Raw genomic sequence first — 22325 nt, forward strand, 5'->3', positions numbered from 1 at the left:
ATGCAATTTGCCAATGAGCATTTACAAACGGTTATTCAAATGAACGATTTGGTAAATCGATTAAGGTAAATCCAGCCTTTTGTGCAGGCACAGAGGGCTCACACCGGCACAGTAGCACAGAACTGCCGCTGGGCCCCGCTGGAAACAGCAAAGCCACTTGGCCCTGTGCTAGAGTGCAGGCATGAGCTGTCCACGCCTGCGTAGTGCAGACGAGCTCTGTCTCCGTGCTGGAACGGCGAGGAGGAGGGTGACGGTTTAGAGGCTTTCCCCTCCCAAGATAAGTACGCAAATTGTTTTTATGCCTTCAGTTATACTTTAAAAATTAGTTTGCAAACATGAAAAAATTAATACGGTTCATTAAAATTCAGGCTATACCTTCTATGTAAATATTTGCATTGGCTGCAGCTTTTCTAGGCCACCGGTACGGGTTAACACCCAGAGATGCAGAGATGAGGCAGCGTTGATGGAGAAGTCCTTAAATCACCCACACTTTTCATACAGTATTACATATTTGTGGTGCTGCCAAGAGGAGCCAAAGGTAATCATTGCTTTGCAGGTGCTCGATCACTATCTGAATCTGCACACAAGCCAGTCTTGTATAGGCTAGGCTGGATGAAACAGCAGCCGCAGACTAGTGCTTCGCCTTGCTGCCCCTGCAGAATAACTCTAATTCTTAGGAAGAGAGAGATAACCTCTGGCTGTCTCAGTAGCGGTGGCATTGCCAAACTTTGGTCCCTCTTCACTCTGATCTTCCTCCGTGCTGAAGGCCTTGCATAAAGATCCTTGCTGTGGAATCAGCTTTCTAGTGTTTCTCATTTAAAGAGACTCTGTAACAAAATTTGGAGCCTTATTTCTTCTATCCTATAAGTTCCTATACCTGTTCTAATGTGCTCTGGCATACTGCAGCCTTTTCTAGTTGCATTCTCTCTTTGTCGGTTCTGTCGGGCTCAGGCTGGAATGTGTGGAATGTGCAGCACTGCTTGTAATAGGCAGAAGCTTTACACACCCTCTCCAAGCTCTCCTCTCAGCCTATCACACTCTGGTTAGCAGCCATGTCTTTTTTTGTAAACACTGCCTAAAACTGGCAATTACAAGTCAGGATTGCAGCAGGGAGTGGCAGAAACAGCACAGAGGGGCCCAGGAGAACATAATGAATAGAATGGTATGCTTTTTATTTTAAGAATTTTAGAGTACAGATTTTCTTTAAAGTGTACCTGAGACGTAAGGGAACGAGGATTTTCACTTACCTGGAGCTTCTTCTGGCCCCCTGTAGTCTGTCGTCTCCCTTGATGTCCTACGATCTGCTGGGCTGCTGTCACCCCTGTTAAAGGGACATCGAGCAGGTGCTAAAATCAAAATTTCCACTTACCTGGGGCTTTTTCTCCAGCCCACCGTAGGCCGCGAGGTCCCCGGGCGTCCTCCTGCCTCCTCTTCCGGTCCCGGCTGGCGGTTCTGTTATTGTATGACTTCGGCCTGAAGTCATCAGGGCTGCTTCACGCTTGGCTGATACTCCGTCATCACACCATCCTGCGCATGTGCCGTTCAATATTAGAGAATCGTGCATGCGCAGGACTCTCCTGCTGGCCAGCGTGATGACGTAGTATCAGCCAAGCAGGGAGCAGCCCTAACGACTTCAAACCGAAGTAGATAAAAACAAGGAACACCAAGAGCCCCAATAGTGTAATATGTACTGGTAAATGGTTACTAGATAGAGTAAATATTAATACTCACAAACCAGGGTTACCAGTAAGCAACCACTGTAAAGGCAGGTGGGGAGATTTTCCTGACCCCACTCAGGAATAAGAAGTCGCTCTCTGTAGATGAGAAAAAGGGGGTTCAACCCTCAACCCAATATTATGCAGGAGAACAGAGGCGCCAAGAGGATAAAAGGAAGCTAAATGAGCTTAAAAACCAAATTCTTGGTAAATAAAGTAAACACAGTCAATATATTTTATTTATGATCATTTGGAGATCATAAATAAAATATATTGACTGTGTTTACTACAGTCGTTGTGTGTCTACTTGGAGGAGGTAAGTCCACCACTACCTCCTCTATTTACCAAGAATTTGGTTTTTAAGCTCATTTAGCTTCCTTTTATCCTTTTGGCGCCTCTGTTCTCCTGCATCAAACCGAAGTAGGTACAATAATGGAGCCGCCAACCGTGATCGGGAGAGGAGCCAGGAGGACGCCGGGGGACCTTATGGCCTACAGTGGGCTGGAGGAACCCCTGGGTAAGTGGAAATCTTGATTTTAGCACCTGCTCAGGGTCCCTTTAAAGTCCGGGACTGACTGTGTCACAGGGCTACTGTGCATGCGCTGTCCCGGCCACGCCTCCTCAATTTTGCCAATTTTGCCACTGCGCATGCGCTGTCCCTGCATAATCGGCATGACCAAAAAGTGTGGAGCAGGTCCCCTTAGTGATGAGCACAAATTTTGCATAGATATAATTTCACATCGAAATTCACAATTAGGATGCAAAATTGTAAAGAGAAATTTCAGGAAAAATTGTAATTAATGTCATCTGCAATTGTACACATTTGTAATTTTGCGCAGTTTGCATAATTGTGTGCCAACTTTTTTTTTTTTTGTCAAAAGACTGTAGTTTTTGAGAAAAAAATTATTTTAAAAAGCAAAGGAAAAATATTTTTTAAACTGTCATGCTTCTGAGTTTAAGAACCATTTTTCCTTTGCATATTTATAACTGATTTTTTCAAAAACTACAAGGTCTTTTTGAAAAATCCATTTTACTATATGTAGCAATTTTGGTGACTATTGCATGGCACAAAATTATGCAAAAGTGATGCAACATTACGAATGATTACTCAGAATCCAGCCCAAGGGCCCCGGTGCGGTCGCAACCTCTATTGCCAAGCCACTGCTACCATTTGTAAACATAGGGGTGTTTATAATAAGAATCAGACTTTTCCTTTGCATTTTCAAAATTGATCATCTCAAAAACTACAAGATCTTTTTGAAAAATTATATTTTTGACTTGTTCTCAATATTCCCCTTAACATGCGTAGTAGCGATGGTAATGATAGAGTGTATGGGGACTTTGCTATTGACCTCTAAATTTGACACAAAATTACACAACATTTTGCGTAATTACACGAAATTATGGATGGATTATGCAAAATCAATTGCATGTCCAAACCGTAATTACGTTTGAGCGTAATTGCAAAACTAACGCAAAATTTCACGTAATCATAATTAGCAGATTACGATCTTTTCTACTACATAGTGATCAGAGACAAGCTTATGCGCTTTGGGTCCTACAGGAGAAAAGCAATTTACAAATGTGTTGTTGTTGAAGTCATTTTTCTTCTACAAAAAATCCTAGTGATTCTGCAACATCTCGACATCGGTGGATACGATGAAGGCCCTTGCGATGTAAACCCAGCCCTGCTTAAAGTAAAACTCCACCTTTATTCAGGAAAAAAAAGAAATCCCTTTAGCTCACGTCTACAAGTCTCTCTACGATTAATGCTACATCTTATTTCGTATTGCTTGCCTTGTATATTTGATTGCAAATTCTCAAACTACCTTGATTTGAGTCCAGATTCCAGACTAAAAAAGTAACAACTTGGGTTATTATTATTATTTGTAAAACTCATTGAGGTCTGTATACTGGGTTGGAAAAATGTTGCAACACCCCCCCCCCCCCCACCCCTACGCAGGGTTAAATACTTACTGAGTGTCCAGCACCATCTTCTAACCATCCTGTAGTGCCTAGTGACTTTCCGGCGTCCCCCCGTCCAGGCTCCCGGCGTATCACCTGACCCACGCCGGTTAGAAGACGCCGCCGGACACTTGGTAACTATTTAATGCCCAGCAAAAACCCCACAAACTCCCTAAAAGCATTGTCCCAGTAATCCCCTCAAGAAAAAGGAGTCAGTGGTGTGGTGAAATTTCACATAGGGCTGAAATTTTGCATCGAAATTCGCACTTAGGCATCGTAATCGTAATGTGAAATTTCAGAGAAAATCGTAATTAATTTCGTATGTAATATTTAATTATTTTTGCATAATTTTCACAAAATTCACAAAAGACTTTAGCAGTGAATAGCAAAGCAATGCTATTGACACCAAAATTGCTACATATGTTTAGGAGAAAACTGGGTACAATGTCAGTAGCATGTATGGAGAATTTTGCTATTTACTGGTAAAGTCGGCATGAAATTACGCAAAATTTTATGTGAAATTTCGAATGACTATGCGAAATCAGTTGAATTTACAAATTGTAATTACATATAGGCGTAATTGCGAAAATGTACGTTAAAATTTGCGTAATCGTGATTAGCTAATTACGATCATCACTACGGTTAGTTGAGACTTCCAGTTGACTGAGTTCCAAATAATGGGGACTCTGCTATTTGTGTATATAGAATATTCTTTAGCAATAGTGGAATTGCATTCCTTCTGCTCCTGTGTTTTTCTCTTCCCTCTACCACCAGGGCGGCTCTCCTCCGTGAATCCCTCCACTGGCTTCCTATCCAGTCCAGAATCAGATTCAATATATTGTATCTGACCTACAAATCCGTCCACAAAACCTGCCCAACCTACATTTCTGATCTTACTCAGAGATGCACACCTAGCCGCTCACTCCGCTCCTCCAATTAACTTCGCTTGACCGTCCCTCGCATCACCCAGTCCCAAGCACACCTCCAGGACTTCTCAACAGCTGCTCCAACACTATGGAACTCCCTATCTCCACCCATTAGGGCAGCCCCCTCCTTCAACATCTTTAAGAAGGCTCTCAAAACTCACCTTTTCACTCTGGCCTACCCCCCCTTCACAAGTGCTCTAAACCCACAGCTGAACTCTGGTCCCTACCTTTCGTGTCTCTACCTCTCCTTCTAGATTGTAAGCCTTTGGGCAGGGTACTCCTCCTTTTGTGTTGTGTCCTACCTGATCATGCACCTCCATTACTGTGCACCCATGCTATGCATCTGAGTGAACCTAACTTGCCTAATCTCCATGCTCCCCTCCAGTGACTAAGGATTACCTTGTACTCATACTGTGCTGCATGATCTGGTTTTCTTGTATTCCTGTATTGTCGTATTGCTGTATGTCACCCCTAAATATTGTCTGTAACCTAAACTAATGTCCAGCGCTGCGTAATATGTTGGCGCTTTATAAATACAATAAATAATAATAATAATAGTGTTCTCCAACACATTTGTAGCTCAACCCCCCAGATATCATATATAGCATTGTCAATGTATAGCAGTGATCAGGTACACAGTAAGGTCAGTTTGGAAGGAAATATTCAATAACTCTCCTGAACTCTCTATAAGATGACATGGACAGGGGCAACACAATGACTTATAGCGACGGGGAGGACTTGCAGGAGGAGAGACGCGGGTCACTCGTGTCATTATCTACATCTGGATTCCTCCAGTGATTTGATTTATCAGTGACAGACAGTGGTGCTCAAATACCCCTTTTAAAAATTCGAATTTGGTCGAATTCGAATAGTAAATTATTCGAGGTCAGTCGAATATTCGAGTCGAATATTTTTTACTATTCGATTCGACCTCGGACTTCGAGCTCACTATTCGAGTCGGTATTCGAGCTCACTATTCGAGCTGACTATTCGAATTGGCCCAAAATAGCTTCCAACACTTGTTTTGAGGGTGAATGATGCAAGAAACATCTTTTTTTCCAAGTAACAACAGCAAGTGATTATGTGGGGATGTTCCTTTAAAAAAAAATGTGGAAAGAGAAGTTGTGTCCTTAATTTGGTTCAGTAGTGTAGTGTTACTGTATATACTTGTTCTTCTTCTTCTTTATCTTTCTTAATCTTCTTCTAGATCTTCTTCTTCTTCTTCTTCTTCTTCTTCATCATCTTCTTCTTCTTCTTCATCTTCATCTTCTTCATCTTCTTCTTCATCTTCTTCTTCTTCTTCTTCATCTTCTTCTTCTTCTTCATCTTCTTCATCTTCTTCATCTTCATCTTCTTCATCTTCATCTTCTTCATCTTCATCTTCTTCTTCATCTTCTTCATCTTCTTCATCTTCTTCATCTTCTTCTTCTTCTTCTTCATCTTCTTCTTCTTCTTCTTCATCTTCTTCATCTTCTTCTTCTTCTTCTTCATCTTCTTCATCATCTTCTTCTTCTTCTTCATCTTCATCTTCTTCATCTTCTTCTTCATCTTCTTCATCTTCTTCTTCATCTTCTTCTTCTTCATCTTCTTCTTCTTCATCTTCTTCTTCTTCTTCTTCATCTTCTTCATCATCTTCTTCTTCTTCTTCATCTTCATCTTCTTCATCTTCTTCTTCATCTTCTTCTTCTTCATCTTCTTCTTCTTCTTCATCTTCATCTTCTTCATCTTCATCTTCTTCTTCTTCATCTTCTTCTTCATCTTCTTCTTCATCTTCTCCTTCTCCTTCTTTTTCAATATCGTCTTCTTCTTCTTCTTCACGTATTTCTCTTTTCAAATTTTTTTTTAAAGAAATGCAGCTATTTTTGAGCGTAACAAATAGCTGGTGGGCGCACGCATGTTGGAAGCGCCATTGTATGTGCTCCCTGGCAGTGGAAACACAAAGACAGCAGGAGGTAAATTCAGCAGCAGGAGGAGGAGGATGAGTGTGTGGCAGCAGGCAGTCAATGAGGCAGGCAGCTCGCCGTGACATAATAGCCCTGGTACCTAGCGGTGATACCAGGGCTGTAAATAAACACAACAGGAGGTCCCAGACAGCGGTCGTGCAGCCCACATTGTGTCCAATACACAACTGGGACAACACAGTTTTCAACCCGGGCACCTCAGAAAAATTAAACCTTTTTTTTTTTTTATTGGTTTTTTTTGGTTTTGGTTTTACAACCAATATAGCTATTGTTTTGACGTAATAGCTGGTGGCAGAGTGGCAGCAGAAGGTAATTCTGTGTACCCTGGCAGTGGGAAACACAGACAGACAGCAGCAGCAGGAGGAATGGAGGAGCAGTGTGAGCAGCTATTGTTGTGACGTAATAGCTGGTGGCAGAGTGGCAGCAGACGGTAATTCTGTGTACCCTGGCAGTGGGAAACACAGACAGACAGCAGCAGCAGGAGGAATGGAGGAGCAGTGTGAGTGTGGCAGCAGGTAGGCAGCGTGACATAATAGCCCTGGTACCTAGCGGTGATACCAGGGCTGTAAATAAACACAACAGGAGGTCCCAGACAGCGGTCGTGCAGCCCACATTGTGTCCAATACACAACTGGGACAACACAGTTTTCAACCCGGGCACCTCAGAAAAATTAAACCTTTTTTTTTTTTTATTGGTTTTTTTTGGTTTTGGTTTTACAACCAATATAGCTATTGTTTTGACGTAATAGCTGGTGGCAGAGTGGCAGCAGAAGGTAATTCTGTGTACCCTGGCAGTGGGAAACACAGACAGACAGCAGCAGCAGGAGGAATGGAGGAGCAGTGTGAGCAGCTATTGTTGTGACGTAATAGCTGGTGGCAGAGTGGCAGCAGACGGTAATTCTGTGTACCCTGGCAGTGGGAAACACAGACAGACAGCAGCAGCAGGAGGAATGGAGGAGCAGTGTGAGTGTGGCAGCAGGTAGGCAGCGTGACATAATAGCCCTGGTACCTAGCGGTGATACCAGGGCTGTAAATAAACACAACAGGAGGTCCCAGACAGCGGTCGTGCAGCCCACATTGTGTCCAATACACAACTGGGACAACACAGTTTTCAACCCGGGCACCTCAGAAAAATTAAACCTTTTTTTTTTTTTATTGGTTTTTTTTGGTTTTGGTTTTACAACCAATATAGCTATTGTTTTGACGTAATAGCTGGTGGCAGAGTGGCAGCAGAAGGTAATTCTGTGTACCCTGGCAGTGGGAAACACAGACAGACAGCAGCAGCAGGAGGAATGGAGGAGCAGTGTGAGCAGCTATTGTTGTGACGTAATAGCTGGTGGCAGAGTGGCAGCAGACGGTAATTCTGTGTACCCTGGCAGTGGGAAACACAGACAGACAGCAGCAGCAGGAGGAATGGAGGAGCAGTGTGAGTGTGGCAGCAGGTAGGCAGCGTGACATAATAGCCCTGGTACCTAGCGGTGATACCAGGGCTGTAAATAAACACAACAGGAGGTCCCAGACAGCGGTCGTGCAGCCCACATTGTGTCCAATACACAACTGGGACAACACAGTTTTCAACCCGGGCACCTCAGAAAAATTAAACCTTTTTTTTTTTTTATTGGTTTTTTTTGGTTTTGGTTTTACAACCAATATAGCTATTGTTTTGACGTAATAGCTGGTGGCAGAGTGGCAGCAGAAGGTAATTCTGTGTACCCTGGCAGTGGGAAACACAGACAGACAGCAGAAGGGCAGTACACAGCAGCAGCCCACTGTAGGTGTGAAATGTGTGGCTGCAGGCGACGTAATAGTCAAAGTGAACCAGGCTGGCTTAGTGAGCAGGAGCCAGGAGGTGGTAAAGGGTGGTAAGGCACATTAACGATGGTACTAAGTTCCGGCAGCCAGTTCATGTCCCCCTCTCGCCGACAACAGGGGCCAGGAACTCGCCTTCCACCCACGCCTGGTTCATCTTGAGAAACGTCAGTCTGTCCACAGACTTGTGAGACAGACGTGAGCGTTTCTCGGTGACCACGCCACCAGCTGCACTGAAGCAGCGCTCGGACAGCACGCTGGAAGGGGGGCAGGACAGCACTTCCAGGGCGTACTGCGCCAGCTCGCTCCAGATCTCCATGCGCTTGACCCAATACTCCATGGGATCAACAGGGGCATCGCTGTCAAGCCCGCTGTAGGACCCCATGTAGTCAGCCACCATGCGGGTCAGGCGCTGGCTGTGACCGGAGGAGGATGCTGCTGCATGCATCTCCTCTCTAGTCACTGCTGCCGGAGCCTCTACAGTCCTGTAGAGCTCGTGGCTGAGAGACAGCAGGTCTGTGGGGCGCTTGCTGCTGCTGGATGCAGGCACCTGCTGCTGCCTCTGTGCTGGCTGCTGGACAGTGGGGGTGGAAGGCTGGGGGAAGGCTTCCTCCAAGCGCTCAACAAGGGCCTGCTGCAAGCTCCTTATTTGTTGCGCTGGGTCTCCTCCTGCAGGCGGCAGGAACTGGCTCAACTTCCCCTTGAGGCGTGGGTCCAACATCATGCTGATCCAGATGTCCTCCCTCTGCTTCATCTGGATCACCCTGGGGTCCCTGCGCAGGCACGTCAGCATGTGCGCTGCCATTGGGAAGAGGCGGGCCACGTCTGCTGGCACATCGACGTCAGTGCTGTCCTCCTCATCCTCCTCCTCTGCTGCCTCATCCTCTCTCCACCCCCGCACCAACTCAGCTGCACTGCGCTGATCCCCCTCATCAGCAGCCAGGTCAGGGACCTCCACCAAGTCCTCCTCCTCCTCCCCCTCAGAGGTGGACTGTGCAGCTGCTTGCCGCTCCTGCTGGTCCAAGGCTGCCGCTCCCTGTGCCAGCAAAGCATCGAGTGCCCTGTTCAGCAGAGAAACCAGGGGCACCCACTCGCAGACCATAGCATGGTCCCTGCTCACCATGTTTGTGGCCTGCAGGAAGGGAGCCAGCACTAAGCACACCTGCTGCATGTGCCTCCAGTCATCATCGGGGACGATGGACGGGATGTTGCTGGTCTTGTCCCTTCTCTGAGCTGCGGAAACAGTGGCCAGGGCAAGGTAGTGGTTGACAGCGTGCTTCTGTTCAACCAGACGCTCCAACATCGCCAGGGTGGAGTTCCAGCGAGTCGGAACGTCAATGATCAGCCGATGGCGTGGCAGATCCAGCTCCTTTTGCACGTCTTCCAGGCTCGCACAGGCTGCAGCCGAGCGCCGGAAGTGACGCACAACGTTCCTTGCCGTTTCCAGCAGCTCGTCCATCCCCTGGTAGGTGCGCAGGAACTTCTGCACCACCAGGTTCAGCACGTGGGCAAGACAGGGGATGTGGGTCAGGTTTCCCCTGTCTATGGCAGCAACCAGATTGGCCCCATTGTCGGACACCACCTCTCCGACTCTGAGGCCTCTGGGGGTCAGCCAAATCCGCTCCTGCTCCTGGAGTTTGGCCAACACGTGGGCTGCCGTCAGCTTGGTCTTGCCAAGGCTGACCAAGTGCAGCAGCGCTTGGCAGTGGCGGGCCTTCACACTGCTGCTGAGGCGGGGGGTTTGGCCAGGTGTGGCGGAGGATGGCAGAGGATCGGAGGAACCCGCTGCAGTTCCCCTGACCCTGCGGGGTGGCACCACCCACTGTGTTGCTGCTGCTGCTGTGCCCGCTGCTGCTCTCCCATCCTCACCCCCTTCCACCAAGCTGACCCAGTGGACAGTGAAGGACAGGTAGCGGCCTGTCCCGAAGCGGCTGCTCCAGGAGTCCATGGTGACGTGGACCCTTTCACCAACCGCGTGCTCCAGCCCTCGCTCCACATTGGCCATCACAAAGCGGTGCAGTGCAGGAATGGCCTTGCGGGCGAAGAAGTGTCTGCTGGGGAGCTGCCAGTCTGGGGCTGCACAAGCAAGCAGCGCCCGCATGTCGCTCCCCTCCTGCACGAGCGTGTACGGCAGGAGTTGGGAGCACATGGCCCGTGCCAGCAAGCCGTTCAGCTGCCGCACGCGACGGCTGCTGGGAGGCAGAGCCCTAACCACCCCCTGGAAGGACTCGCTCAAAAGGCTCTGGCGTGCCTTTTTGCTGGCACGGGAATCAGCAGACGGAGCAGAGGAGGCCACTGAGGACTGGCTGCCAGAACAGGCCTCAGTGTCGGCGGCAGGAGTTGCAGAGGGGGGAGGAGCAGGGCGTTTCCGCACTCCTGCTGGTGCTGCTGGAGGAGCAGGAGGGCGGGTGGCTGCTGTTGCTGCTGCTGCTGCTGAAGGCTGTGCAGTGATGGGATTGGTGCCACTGCCAGCACCAGATGCCTTCAGCCTCTGGAACTCCTCATGCTGGTGGAAGTGTTTCGCAGAAAGGTGGTTGATCAGCGAGCTGGTGCTGAACTTCAAGGGGTCTGCACCTCTGCTCAACTTCCGCTGACAGTGGTTGCAAGTGGCGTACTTGCTGTACACTGTGGGCATGGTGAAAAACCGCCAGATTGGTGACAAAAACATCCCCCTACGGCATGGAAGCGCTGCTGCCTGTTTCCCTGTGGTGGTTGGGGGGGGGGGGGGGGTCTTGGGTGCGGCTGGTGGTGGTACTGGCTGATGCTGCTGCTGCTGCTGCTGAGCCTGAGACACCAGCAGGCTGTGGGACGCTGCCAATGCTTGCAATGATGCGCCTCCTTGCAAGGCCCACAACCGCATCCTCCTCCTCCTCCTCAGAGCTGCTGAGGACGACATCCTCTGGATGTGTTGGCACCCAGTCTCTGTCTGTCACCGGGTCATCATCATCATGCCCCTCCTGAAACATGTCCTGCTCTGATGATGACCCCCCAAACTCCTCTGCTGATGCATGGATGGGACGCTTGACTGTCGCCACAGTCTTGCTGTCCAATCCCTCCTCCCCCAAAGTGCCCATCAGCATCTCCTCCTCCAAATCGCCAACAACAGCATTCAATTGACTCATCATGCCTGGGGTCAAAAGAGTGCTGAGTGACAGGTCGGCGACTGACGGTGAACTGGCCTCCTCCCCAGGCCCTGCTGGGCGGCTGCTGCGAACAGGGGTGGTGGTGGTGAGGGTGGAGGCCTCGGATGCAGAGCTGATGGCGGGCTGCTCATCCTCCGTCATGAGTTGCACCACAGTGTCTGCATCCTTTTCCTCAATGGGACGTTTCCGACCCGGCTGGAGGAAAATGGGAGCAGGTGCTACACGCTGCTGCTGCTGTGTCTCTGCAGCGTGAGTTGCAGATGCTCCTCCTGGGCGGCGCCCAAGGCGTCCACGGCCAGTGGCTATGGGAGGAATGTTAGCCACTGACGCTGCTGCTGCTGCTGCGGAACTGTGCATGGTGGCGCGCCCGCGGCCGCGGCTTGCCACAATGCTGCTCCCTCTCTTCCTGATTCCCTTGCTGCCCTTCCCCTTGCCCAAACCGCGCTGGCTGCCACTTCCAGACATCTTCAATGTTTTGGGCGTATAGACAAAAGTTTTGTAAAAGGGCGGGTGAAAAGTGGGGTACTTTAATGGAGTGGGTTGGTTGGTGAGGTGACTGAGTGAGTGTCCCCTAGTACAGTAAGTAAGTATTAACAGTCAGGAAGTACAACTAGCAGTTACAATAATCAGTAGTAGTAATCACAAGTAAATTTAGTGTGTGTACACTCAGACAGTGAGTGCACGCACGCAGGAGCTAGTAGCCTATGGACACAGTGACTGAGTGTCCTAGACTCCTAGTACGGTAAGAGTAAGTAAGTAGTAACAGTAAGTAGAACTAACTAATAACAATAATCAATCAGCGATCAGAAGGAAATGGAGTGTGGGTGGTGTGTGTGTACACTCAGACAGTGAGTGCACGCACGCAGGAGCTAGTAGCCTATGGACACAGTGACTGAGTGTCCTAGACTCCTAGTACAGTAAGAGTAAGTAAGTAGTAACAGTAAGTAGAACTAACTAATAACAATAATCAATCAGCGATCAGAAGGAAATGGAGTGTGGGTGGTGTGTGTACACTCAGACAGTGAGTGCACGCACGCAGGAGCTAGTAGCCTATGGACACAGTGACTGGGTGTCCTAGACTCCTAGTACAGTAAGAGTAAGTAAGTAGTAACAGTAAGTAGTAGAACTAACTAATAACAATAATCAATCAGCGATCAGAAGGAAATGGAGTGTGGGTGGTGTGTGTACACTCAGACAGTGAGTGCACGCACGCAGGAGCTAGTAGCCTATGGACACAGTGACTGAGTGTCCTAGACTCCTAGTACAGTAAGTAGTAACAGTAAGTAGTAGAACTAACTAATAACAATAATCAATCAGCGATCAGAAGGAAATGGAGTGTGGGTGGTGTGTGTACACTCAGACAGTGAGTGCACGCACGCAGGAGCTAGTAGCCTATGGACACAGTGACTGAGTGTCCTAGACTCCTAGTACAGTAAGTAGTAACAGTAAGTAGTAGAACTAACTAATAACAATAATCAATCAGCGATCAGAAGGAAATGGAGTGTGGGTGGTGTGTGTACACTCAGACAGTGAGTGCACGCACGCAGGAGCTAGTAGCCTATGGACACAGTGACTGAGTGTCCTAGACTCCTAGTACAGTAAGAGTAAGTAAGTAGTAACAGTAAGTAGAACTAACTAATAACAATAATCAATCAGCGATCAGAAGGAAATGGAGTGTGGGTGGTGTGTGTACACTCAGACAGTGAGTGCACGCACGCAGGAGCTAGTAGCCTATGGACACAGTGACTGGGTGTCCTAGACTCCTAGTACAGTAAGAGTAAGTAAGTAGTAACAGTAAGTAGTAGAACTAACTAATAACAATAATCAATCAGCGATCAGAAGGAAATGGAGTGTGGGTGGTGTGTGTACACTCAGACAGTGAGTGCACGCACGCAGGAGCTAGTAGCCTATGGACACAGTGACTGAGTGTCCTAGACTCCTAGTACAGTAAGTAGTAACAGTAAGTAGTAGAACTAACTAATAACAATAATCAATCAGCGATCAGAAGGAAATGGAGTGTGGGTGGTGTGTGTACACTCAGACAGTGAGTGCACGCACGCAGGAGCTAGTAGCCTATGGACACAGTGACTGAGTGTCCTAGACTCCTAGTACAGTAAGAGTAAGTAAGTAGTAACAGTAAGTAGAACTAACTAATAACAATAATCAATCAGCGATCAGAAGGAAATGGAGTGTGGGTGGTGTGTGTACACTCAGACAGTGAGTGCACGCACGCAGGAGCTAGTAGCCTATGGACACAGTGACTGGGTGTCCTAGACTCCTAGTACAGTAAGAGTAAGTAAGTAGTAACAGTAAGTAGTAGAACTAACTAATAACAATAATCAATCAGCGATCAGAAGGAAATGGAGTGTGGGTGGTGTGTGTACACTCAGACAGTGAGTGCACGCACGCAGGAGCTAGTAGCCTATGGACACAGTGACTGAGTGTCCTAGACTCCTAGTACAGTAAGTAGTAACAGTAAGTAGTAGAACTAACTAATAACAATAATCAATCAGCGATCAGAAGGAAATGGAGTGTGGGTGGTGTGTGTACACTCAGACAGTGAGTGCACGCACGCAGGAGCTAGTAGCCTATGGACACAGTGACTGAGTGTCCTAGACTCCTAGTACAGTAAGAGTAAGTAAGTAGTAACAGTAAGTAGAACTAACTAATAACAATAATCAATCAGCGATCAGAAGGAAATGGAGTGTGGGTGTGTGTACACTCAGACAGTGAGTGCACGCACGCAGGAGCTAGTAGCCTATGAACACAGTGACTGAGTGTCCTAGACTCCTAGTACAGTAAGAGTAAGTAGTAACAGTAAGTAGAACTAACTAATTACAATAATCAATCAGCGATCAGAAGGAAATAGAGTGTGTGTTGTGTGTGTACACTCAGACAGTGAGTGCGCACACGCAGGAGCTAGTAGCCTATATGAACAGTGACAGTGAGTGTCCCTACGGGTACAGTAAGAGTAAGTAGTAAGTAAGTACAACTAACAATAATCAATCAGTAATCAGAAGGAAATAGAGTGTGTGTACACACAGACAGTGAGTGAGTGCACACACGCAGGAGCTAGCTAGTAGCCTATAAACAGTGACAGTCAGTGAGTGTCCTACTCCTAGTACAGTATAACTACAATACTATTAGTAAAGGACAGCAGAAATACTGGTATAGATGATGAGAGAAATAAACAGAGGACAGCTGCCCACAGAGGCAAGGCCCCCCTGAGGCCTAAACCTGTAAGCTTGCAGCAGCTGCCTGTCTCTAATGTAACACACAAGCTACTAACTAAAATACAATGTCTATCTAAATAACAACAATACAGGTGTATATGGCAGGTGTAGGTGAGCAAAAACGCTAGGTAAATGAACACAATAGAGCACTTGCTAAGCCAAAGCACAAAGGAGCAGATCTCTCTCTGTACAAGTCTCAGGCAAGCATGGAAAACCCGAACATGGCGGCCGCTATTTATAGGGTAGGGGCTGGCCAGGGTCCCCCTCTGTGATTGGCTGCCGTCAGAGGGCCTGGGAGCCCTCTGATTGGCTCTAAGCACATCAATCTGGGCTATGACGCTATTCGAGCTCGGTACCGAGCTCGAATAGCGCCGGTTTGCTCGAATAGCTCGAATAGTGAATGGGCTATTCGAGTGTTCTCGAATAGCCCATTCGAATAGCTACAGCTATTCGGAGCTCGAATACCGAGCTCGAATAGCTGAAAAAGAGCTCGAATATTCGAGCTACTCGAATATTCGAGCTCTGCTGAGCACCACTAGTGACAGAGACACTCTCCTCCTCCACCCTTCGATGTACAGATAGGCTCTGACCTTTTCACCGTAAACCATTCAAGCATAACCCACAGACAGATCAGGAAATATATTTGTTAAAGTTCTCACATATAATCCTGGACGGTTGGACCACCACGTGTAAAATCATGGGGGGAAGGCACCGGGTTGTCCAACTCCAGTCCTTGAGGGCCGTATCTGTGCCAAAGTGCCATGATGTCTCAGGATGGACAGAGCCATTCTACTTACTCTTTTCTTCTAAGTTAGCCACTAAATGGTATCATCCTGATAATGGTATCATTCTGATTCAAAACGTCTTGCTCTTATGGCTCCTGCACATGACCAACAAAGTGCAAAACCAACGCCACCACTGGACCGACCACACGACCAAGCAATTACATGACTTGTATTTTCTGCGGGCCAACCAACTGAAAGACCAACTCATTTGCATACCACGCGAGTAAGTGGAATAACGGACTGCAGAATATGGCAGCATTCAAAAGCGCATTTCATTCAAACAATTTGTACACACGTGGCCAACTGCACAATATCAGCTCAACAGTCGTGTGAATTGATCCGTTGGATGGATTAGGCAAACTGCCTGTTATCGCTCATCTAGTCATTTGCCACTCGTACACATACCTGACTGTTGTCCAACAGACAATCAGGCAGAATTGTTGGATGTGTGTACCAGCCTTTGTTGAGAGATATGCTAAAATGTATGTGGACCCTGGTCCTTGAGGACTGGAACTGGACACTTCTGTTATAGATTATTAATGTTATTTTTTTTTTATCTATATAGCACCAACATCTTCCATAGTAAAAAAAAACAAATAGTGGAGAGAATAGACACATGAGACATTCAAAATGAAATCCTGACAAATACGTACATAATTAATGTTGGTTTGAGGGTGAAGTTGATTTATTGTTTAAGACATCACCAATACTGGGACATCTTCATAAGTTTGAAGGTTTCCAGGCTTGGAGTATGAGGCTGTGGTGGGAGAGAGTTCCAAAGGAGAAGTGACGCTCCTGAGAAGTCCTGGTGGATGCAAGAGTGAGAGTAAGTGACTAAGTTAGAGAACAAGAGGGATTACTATTTACATTGTAGGAGGAGAGGTCCCTTTCCAGTCCACACAACACATACCAGCCCCAGTTTGCCTATATAGTTTAAAGGAACCTACAGACTTGTCATCCTAAAGCACTATTCACATACCTGAAAAAAAAACTAATAAGACGGCAACATTTTTACAGCTGGGAAAATTATCTGAAATCTCCATGAAAACAAATCACATTTTTGAAATGTAAGAATTTTTTGTGAAAATAGATATATTAAAGCTAGGGTTTCTCATGCCCCAGCTGGGACAACACCTTTCACTCAAATGCATCTTATTGTGTGGCAAAAATTCTCATCTCTGCAAAAAATATAATTTTTGTAAAAAGACTGGGAAAGAAAAAAAAGCCAAAGTTTATCATTACAATCTGGAAACTGTCAGGCTTTTATCTACCTCTATGGCCCATTTGCAGAGCAATGCAGTGGAATGTGCACACCAATGTTAGGTGCACACAATACGTTTCTTTCAGTCGATTTTCTGTTCAGGGCCCGTTTCCACTAGCGCGGAAACCGGGCCGAATTCGGAGAGTTTCCCCGCAGGCAAATTGCGCGGGGAAACTCTCCCATAGGCAACTATGGCGCCGCTGGCCAAATCGCTTACCCTAGCGATTCGGCCGACACTGGCCACAGTTTTCGCACGGGAGGCTGCGAATCCCATAGCCATGCATGGCACGGCTCATGGGATTTGGCTGCTTTCCCGCAGAGCAGGAAGTGCCACCGCGCGTCTCGCAGCCGCACACGGTGGCTAGTGGAAACGGGCCCTCAATCGATTTTCAATTAATTTTTCCATTCAATTCTCTTATCTTTTATCATCAATTTCCATTCACTTCTATGAGAAATCGAGCGGTGAAGCAATCGAAAAGCAATATCGAACATGCCGGAAATTATCAATCGAACACCTCTATCGAACGCAAAAAACGTATCGTGTGTACCTACCTTTACTAGTGATGATAATTATGATTACGCTAAATTCTTCGTAATTTTTTGCAGTTATGGACATACGTGATTATAATTTGGACATTCAATTGATTTTACATAATCCATTAGTAATTTCACATACTTACGTGAAATTCTGCGTAATTTTGTGCCATCTTTATCAGTTACTAGCAAACCCCTCGTACATGCTATCGTCACTAAAATTGCTAGGTATGTTAAGGGGAATAGTGGGAATAAATAAAATATATATATATTTTTAAAAAAGATGTTGTTTTTGAGAAAATCGATTTTAAAAATGCAAAGGAAAAATGTTTTTTAAACTCAGAATAATGACAGTTTAAAAACCAATTTTTCCTTTGCATTTTCAAATTCGATTGCTGCGAATTATGTTGCAAAATTATGATTATAAAAAATGTGTGCTCATCACTAACTCTTACTCCCCCTCCCCCCAGCAAAATGTAGGCACTCGCCAAAACTGGACTATATAACAATGGGAAGGTGACAGATCTATGTACCTTTCCAAGTCCTTGCTATTGCACTAGTGAAGAGCAGAAATCACGCATTGTATTGTAATGCATAATTCCACATTGTAATACACAATTATGCATCATAATCATGATGTAAAATTTTGGGGGAATAGTGTAATCAATTCTGTAGTTAATTGTTCCCGTTCGTAATGACGCTTGAAGTTACGCGTAATTTATGTGTAATTTCATACCGACTTTGGCAGTGAAAAGCAAAGCACTCATACATGCCATTGCTACCAAAATTGCTACATACAGTATGTTAAATTAAGAAGAAAAGTAGGTTCAAGTTACAAAAAAATAATTGTTCAAAAAGACCTTGTAGTTTTTGAGAAAATCGATTTAGAATTAAATACAACAAAAAAAAAAAGGTTTTCAAACTGTCATTTTTCTGGGTTTAAAGACCATTTTTCTTTGCATTTTTAAAATCAATGTTCTCAAAAAACTACAAGGTCTTTTTCAAACATTATTTTTTTGAGTTGTACCCAATATTCTCCTTAAAATAGATCAAAGATAAACTTTTAGGGCTGAGACACACCAGAAAAGCTCCCCAAATGGTAGAGGTTTCAAAAGCTCTACCCAATGTAATGCTATGGTTTTTTTTTACAAAACCTCATCGCTCCAGTGTGCACAGACACATAGGATAACATTAGCAGGAGGTTTCAAAAACTCAAACCGCTCAGAAAAACTCCTCTGGTGTGCACCAGGCCTTACTCATTGCATAAGTGTTTTTCATTCATATAGTTTATAGGGCAGTCCTCAAGCCAAATACTTTTTTGTTTTGTTTGAATACTCTAATTCCCTGTAAACTAAACAAGCCTCGCCCACAATTCTCCAGAGTGCCTTGGCACTCTCAGATCCATGTAGCAAGGGTTTATGGGAGCTCAGTCTGGGCAGGAGGAGGTTACTAGCCAGAGATTTCAGAGGCAGAGAGGAGGAGGGAGGAGTGAAGTTTTCACAGGCTGAGCGCTGGAGATGCTATTAGCTTGCCTGTGTGTAATATGACAAACAGAACATGGCTTCCCTCATTGTATCAGAGGAATAAATAATCATAAACTGTTGAAGCTGTTTGCAGCTAGATTTGCTGTGTAAACTATATAAACTTTAGATAAGATATATATAGACAAGTTACTTGTTATAGTTAATTTTTCATCTCAGATCCGCTTTAACATATGTAGCAATTTTGGTAGCGATAGCATGTATGGGGGCTTTGCTATTCATCGCCAAAGTTGGCACGAAATTACGCGTAAATTAAGCTTAAAGAGGAACTCCAGTGAAAATAATGTAATAGAAAAGTGCTTCATTTTTACAATAATTATGTATAAATGATTTAGTCAGTGTTTGCCCATTGTAAAATCTTTTAAATCCCTGATTTTTATTCTGACATTTATTACATGGTGACATTTTTACTGCTGGCAGGTGATGTAGCTGCTGCTTGCTGTTTTGGCAGTTGGAAACAGCTGTAAACAGCTATTTCCTACAATGCAACAACGTTCACAGACAGGAAACTGCCAAGAGTACGTACTCAGAATTTCTTTGTGGGAGGGGTTTCACCACAATATCAGCCATACAGCGCCCCCTGATGGTCTGTCATGTAAAAGGGGTTATCAGCTACTGATTGGGATAAAGTTCAATTCTTGGTCGGAGTTTCTCTTTAAATTCATGCGTAATTACGAATGATTAAACAAAGTCAAATGCATTACGAAATTTGTAATTACGTGTATGCGTAATTGCAAAAAATTACGCGTAATTTTGCGCATTTGTAATTAGCAGATTATGATAATCACTATATTGCACACTATAAGCTTTGTTGAAATGCGCACAGCAGCATGAATAGCGGGTTCGAGGCTCATTTGAAGAATCCATAATATTTTCATGTTGGCAATGTTTGGTAAATCTAACACCTTCATTCGACTTAGAGCCTTGCTTGAATATAGCAGCACCTGCGAGGAATGAAAAGTTTGTGCTACGAACATGGAGGAAGTTTCTAGGAACGCTGTGTTAGATCCCCCCTGGAAATATTAAACCTGTGTTTATTGAGGAAGTGGTTTTCTGCCTAGTTCTGCCAACATACTGGAGATTGCCCAGGCAACCTATAAACAACATCATCATCACCAGCACAAGCGAGATCATTAAACATAGGTCAATATACAGGTTGCGTGTAAAGGAGTAGATATGTGTTGCTCAGGGCCGGATTTGTACTTTTTACTGCCCAATGCCACTGTCAGCAGCTGCCCCCTTCAGTATAGGCAGCCAGAGGACAACCCGCCTCCCTAGTATAAGTAGTAAGATGACCCTCCCCCCCTCCTCCAGTTTAGATAGACAGAAGATCCCCCCTTCCCTCCATTTTAGGTATCCTGATAACCCGCCCTCCCCTGTCTCTAGTATAAAAAGCCATTTGGCCCTCCCCATTTCTGTATAGATAGCCTGATGACCCCCTTCCCTCCAGTATAGATAGCCAGGTGATCCTTCCCCCTAGTATAGCTTGCTGTCCAACCGCTCCGCCCTTTATACTGTGGCGCCCTAGGCCATGGCCCAGGTGGCCTTGGCTCCGGTGTTGCTCCATCTGTCTGCTGCAGAGCTAGCAGTAGCTGCATATGTATACACACTTAAAGGACCACTGTCGCAAAAATCTTAAAATGTAAAATACATGTTGACACATACAAATAAGGAGTATGTTTCTTCCAGAGTAAAATGAGCCATACATTAGTTTACTCCTACGTTGTTAGGTTGTAGAAATCTGACATTACTGACAGGTTTTGGGCTAGTCCATCTCTCCATAGGGGATTCTCAGCATGGCCTTTATTCTTTGTAAAGACACTCCTTGAAAATGTATAAAGATTTCTACTACCTACAGTAACTTAGTGACAGCAGCATAGGAGAAAAGCAATTTATGGTTCATTTTACTCTGGGAGAAACATACTTCTTATTTGTATGTTTTACATATATTTTAAAATTTAAGATTTTCACGACAGTAGTCCTTAAAGAAAACCTGAACTGAAAATTAAAAGTCAAAATAAGCATACACAAGTCATACTTACCTTCCATGTAGTCTACTCCTCAGTGTCATTCTCCTCTCCTGCGTCCTGTTTGTCCTCTGTGATCAAGGGAATTTTCCGTCCTCCATTTTGAAAATAGCCATTGCCCATAACAGCTTTCTGGTCAGCACACAGTTAAACTGTAACATCGCTCACTTGAGCCATAGGGAAACATGGACATGACCTGGTACATCAGTTTTCCTCTCAGCTATAACTGACAGCAACTGATAGTTTACTGACAGCAACTGATATATTTCAGATCTGACAAAATATTGTCAGAACTGGAAGGAATCATTGTCAGAAGCAAATGGTGAGCTTCTGAGAGGAACTGATGGCAAGGCAACTATGTAATGTTCATTTGAAGTTACCTCATGTGCTTATTTTAAATATTTTTACTCAGTACAGGTTCTTTTTAACTTTTTTTTTTTTTTAAATGACATTGAAGCGAAAAAAAAAAAACCTTATGATATAATGAATTGTATGTGTAGTACGGATAATGAATAGAACATTAGTAGCAAAGAAAATAGTCTCATGTTTTTATTTTCAGTTATAAAGCTTTTTTTTTTTTTTATAACATTGTGTCAGTCTCTAATATTTGCAGTTTACAAACTACACTCAGCATTCTAACCTATGAAACAGAGCAGAGGTAATGGCCCTTTGAACTTTCCTGCAGGAATCTCTTATCTAAAGTTGTTAAATTATTTATCCCATTTCAAATGTTACTCAAAATTAGAATTGTTTCCTTTTTTTTTTTTTTTTTTCAATTAGTTGAAAGTGGAGTTCTACTTAAATTTTTCATTTTTTTTACTTTTAAGTGTTATGCAAGATTAGAACTTTAAAAGAAAGGTTTGTTGATACTACACGTTTCGCTTTACAAGTCTGAGTTTGTCGGAGGAGCAGCATTTCAGTTTCAGCTTCTATATTTAGAAAGAGAAGATACTACTTGTAAATTCCTTTTAAAACAAAAATTGCCCAAGGTTGCCCCAGGAGGTTTATAGATGAGTTATTGCCCTTTTTTTTTTTCACTTCCCATTCGAGGGTGATGGATGGATAGAGGAACACTTGCCATGTGCCAACAAGGGGTAGGACAGCACAAACATGTTTGAGGTCACGGGGAGAATTGATCATCTCCTGTTTGACAGACTGAGCAGGAATGCAGCCATGTGATGTGAAAATATGAAGAAAGTAAATAGTTCCTCCGCATCGAAACACCTGACGGCCATGGTGGTGCAAGGAGACTTGGTTTAGGGACCTGAGAAACGTCTCCTGGTGCATGAGAAATCATTCTTATTCAAAAAAAGCTTTTCGCTTCCTCACCTAAAGTGATTTTAAACAGAGATTTGTAAAAACAGATTATATTTTGCTTTTTTAACGGGACGCTTCTCAAGAAATGCCTCGAAAGCTACCAAAATGC

This window comes from Hyperolius riggenbachi, chromosome 7 (assembly GCF_040937935.1).
Source record: "Hyperolius riggenbachi isolate aHypRig1 chromosome 7, aHypRig1.pri, whole genome shotgun sequence".
Taxonomy (NCBI): domain Eukaryota; kingdom Metazoa; phylum Chordata; class Amphibia; order Anura; family Hyperoliidae; genus Hyperolius; species Hyperolius riggenbachi.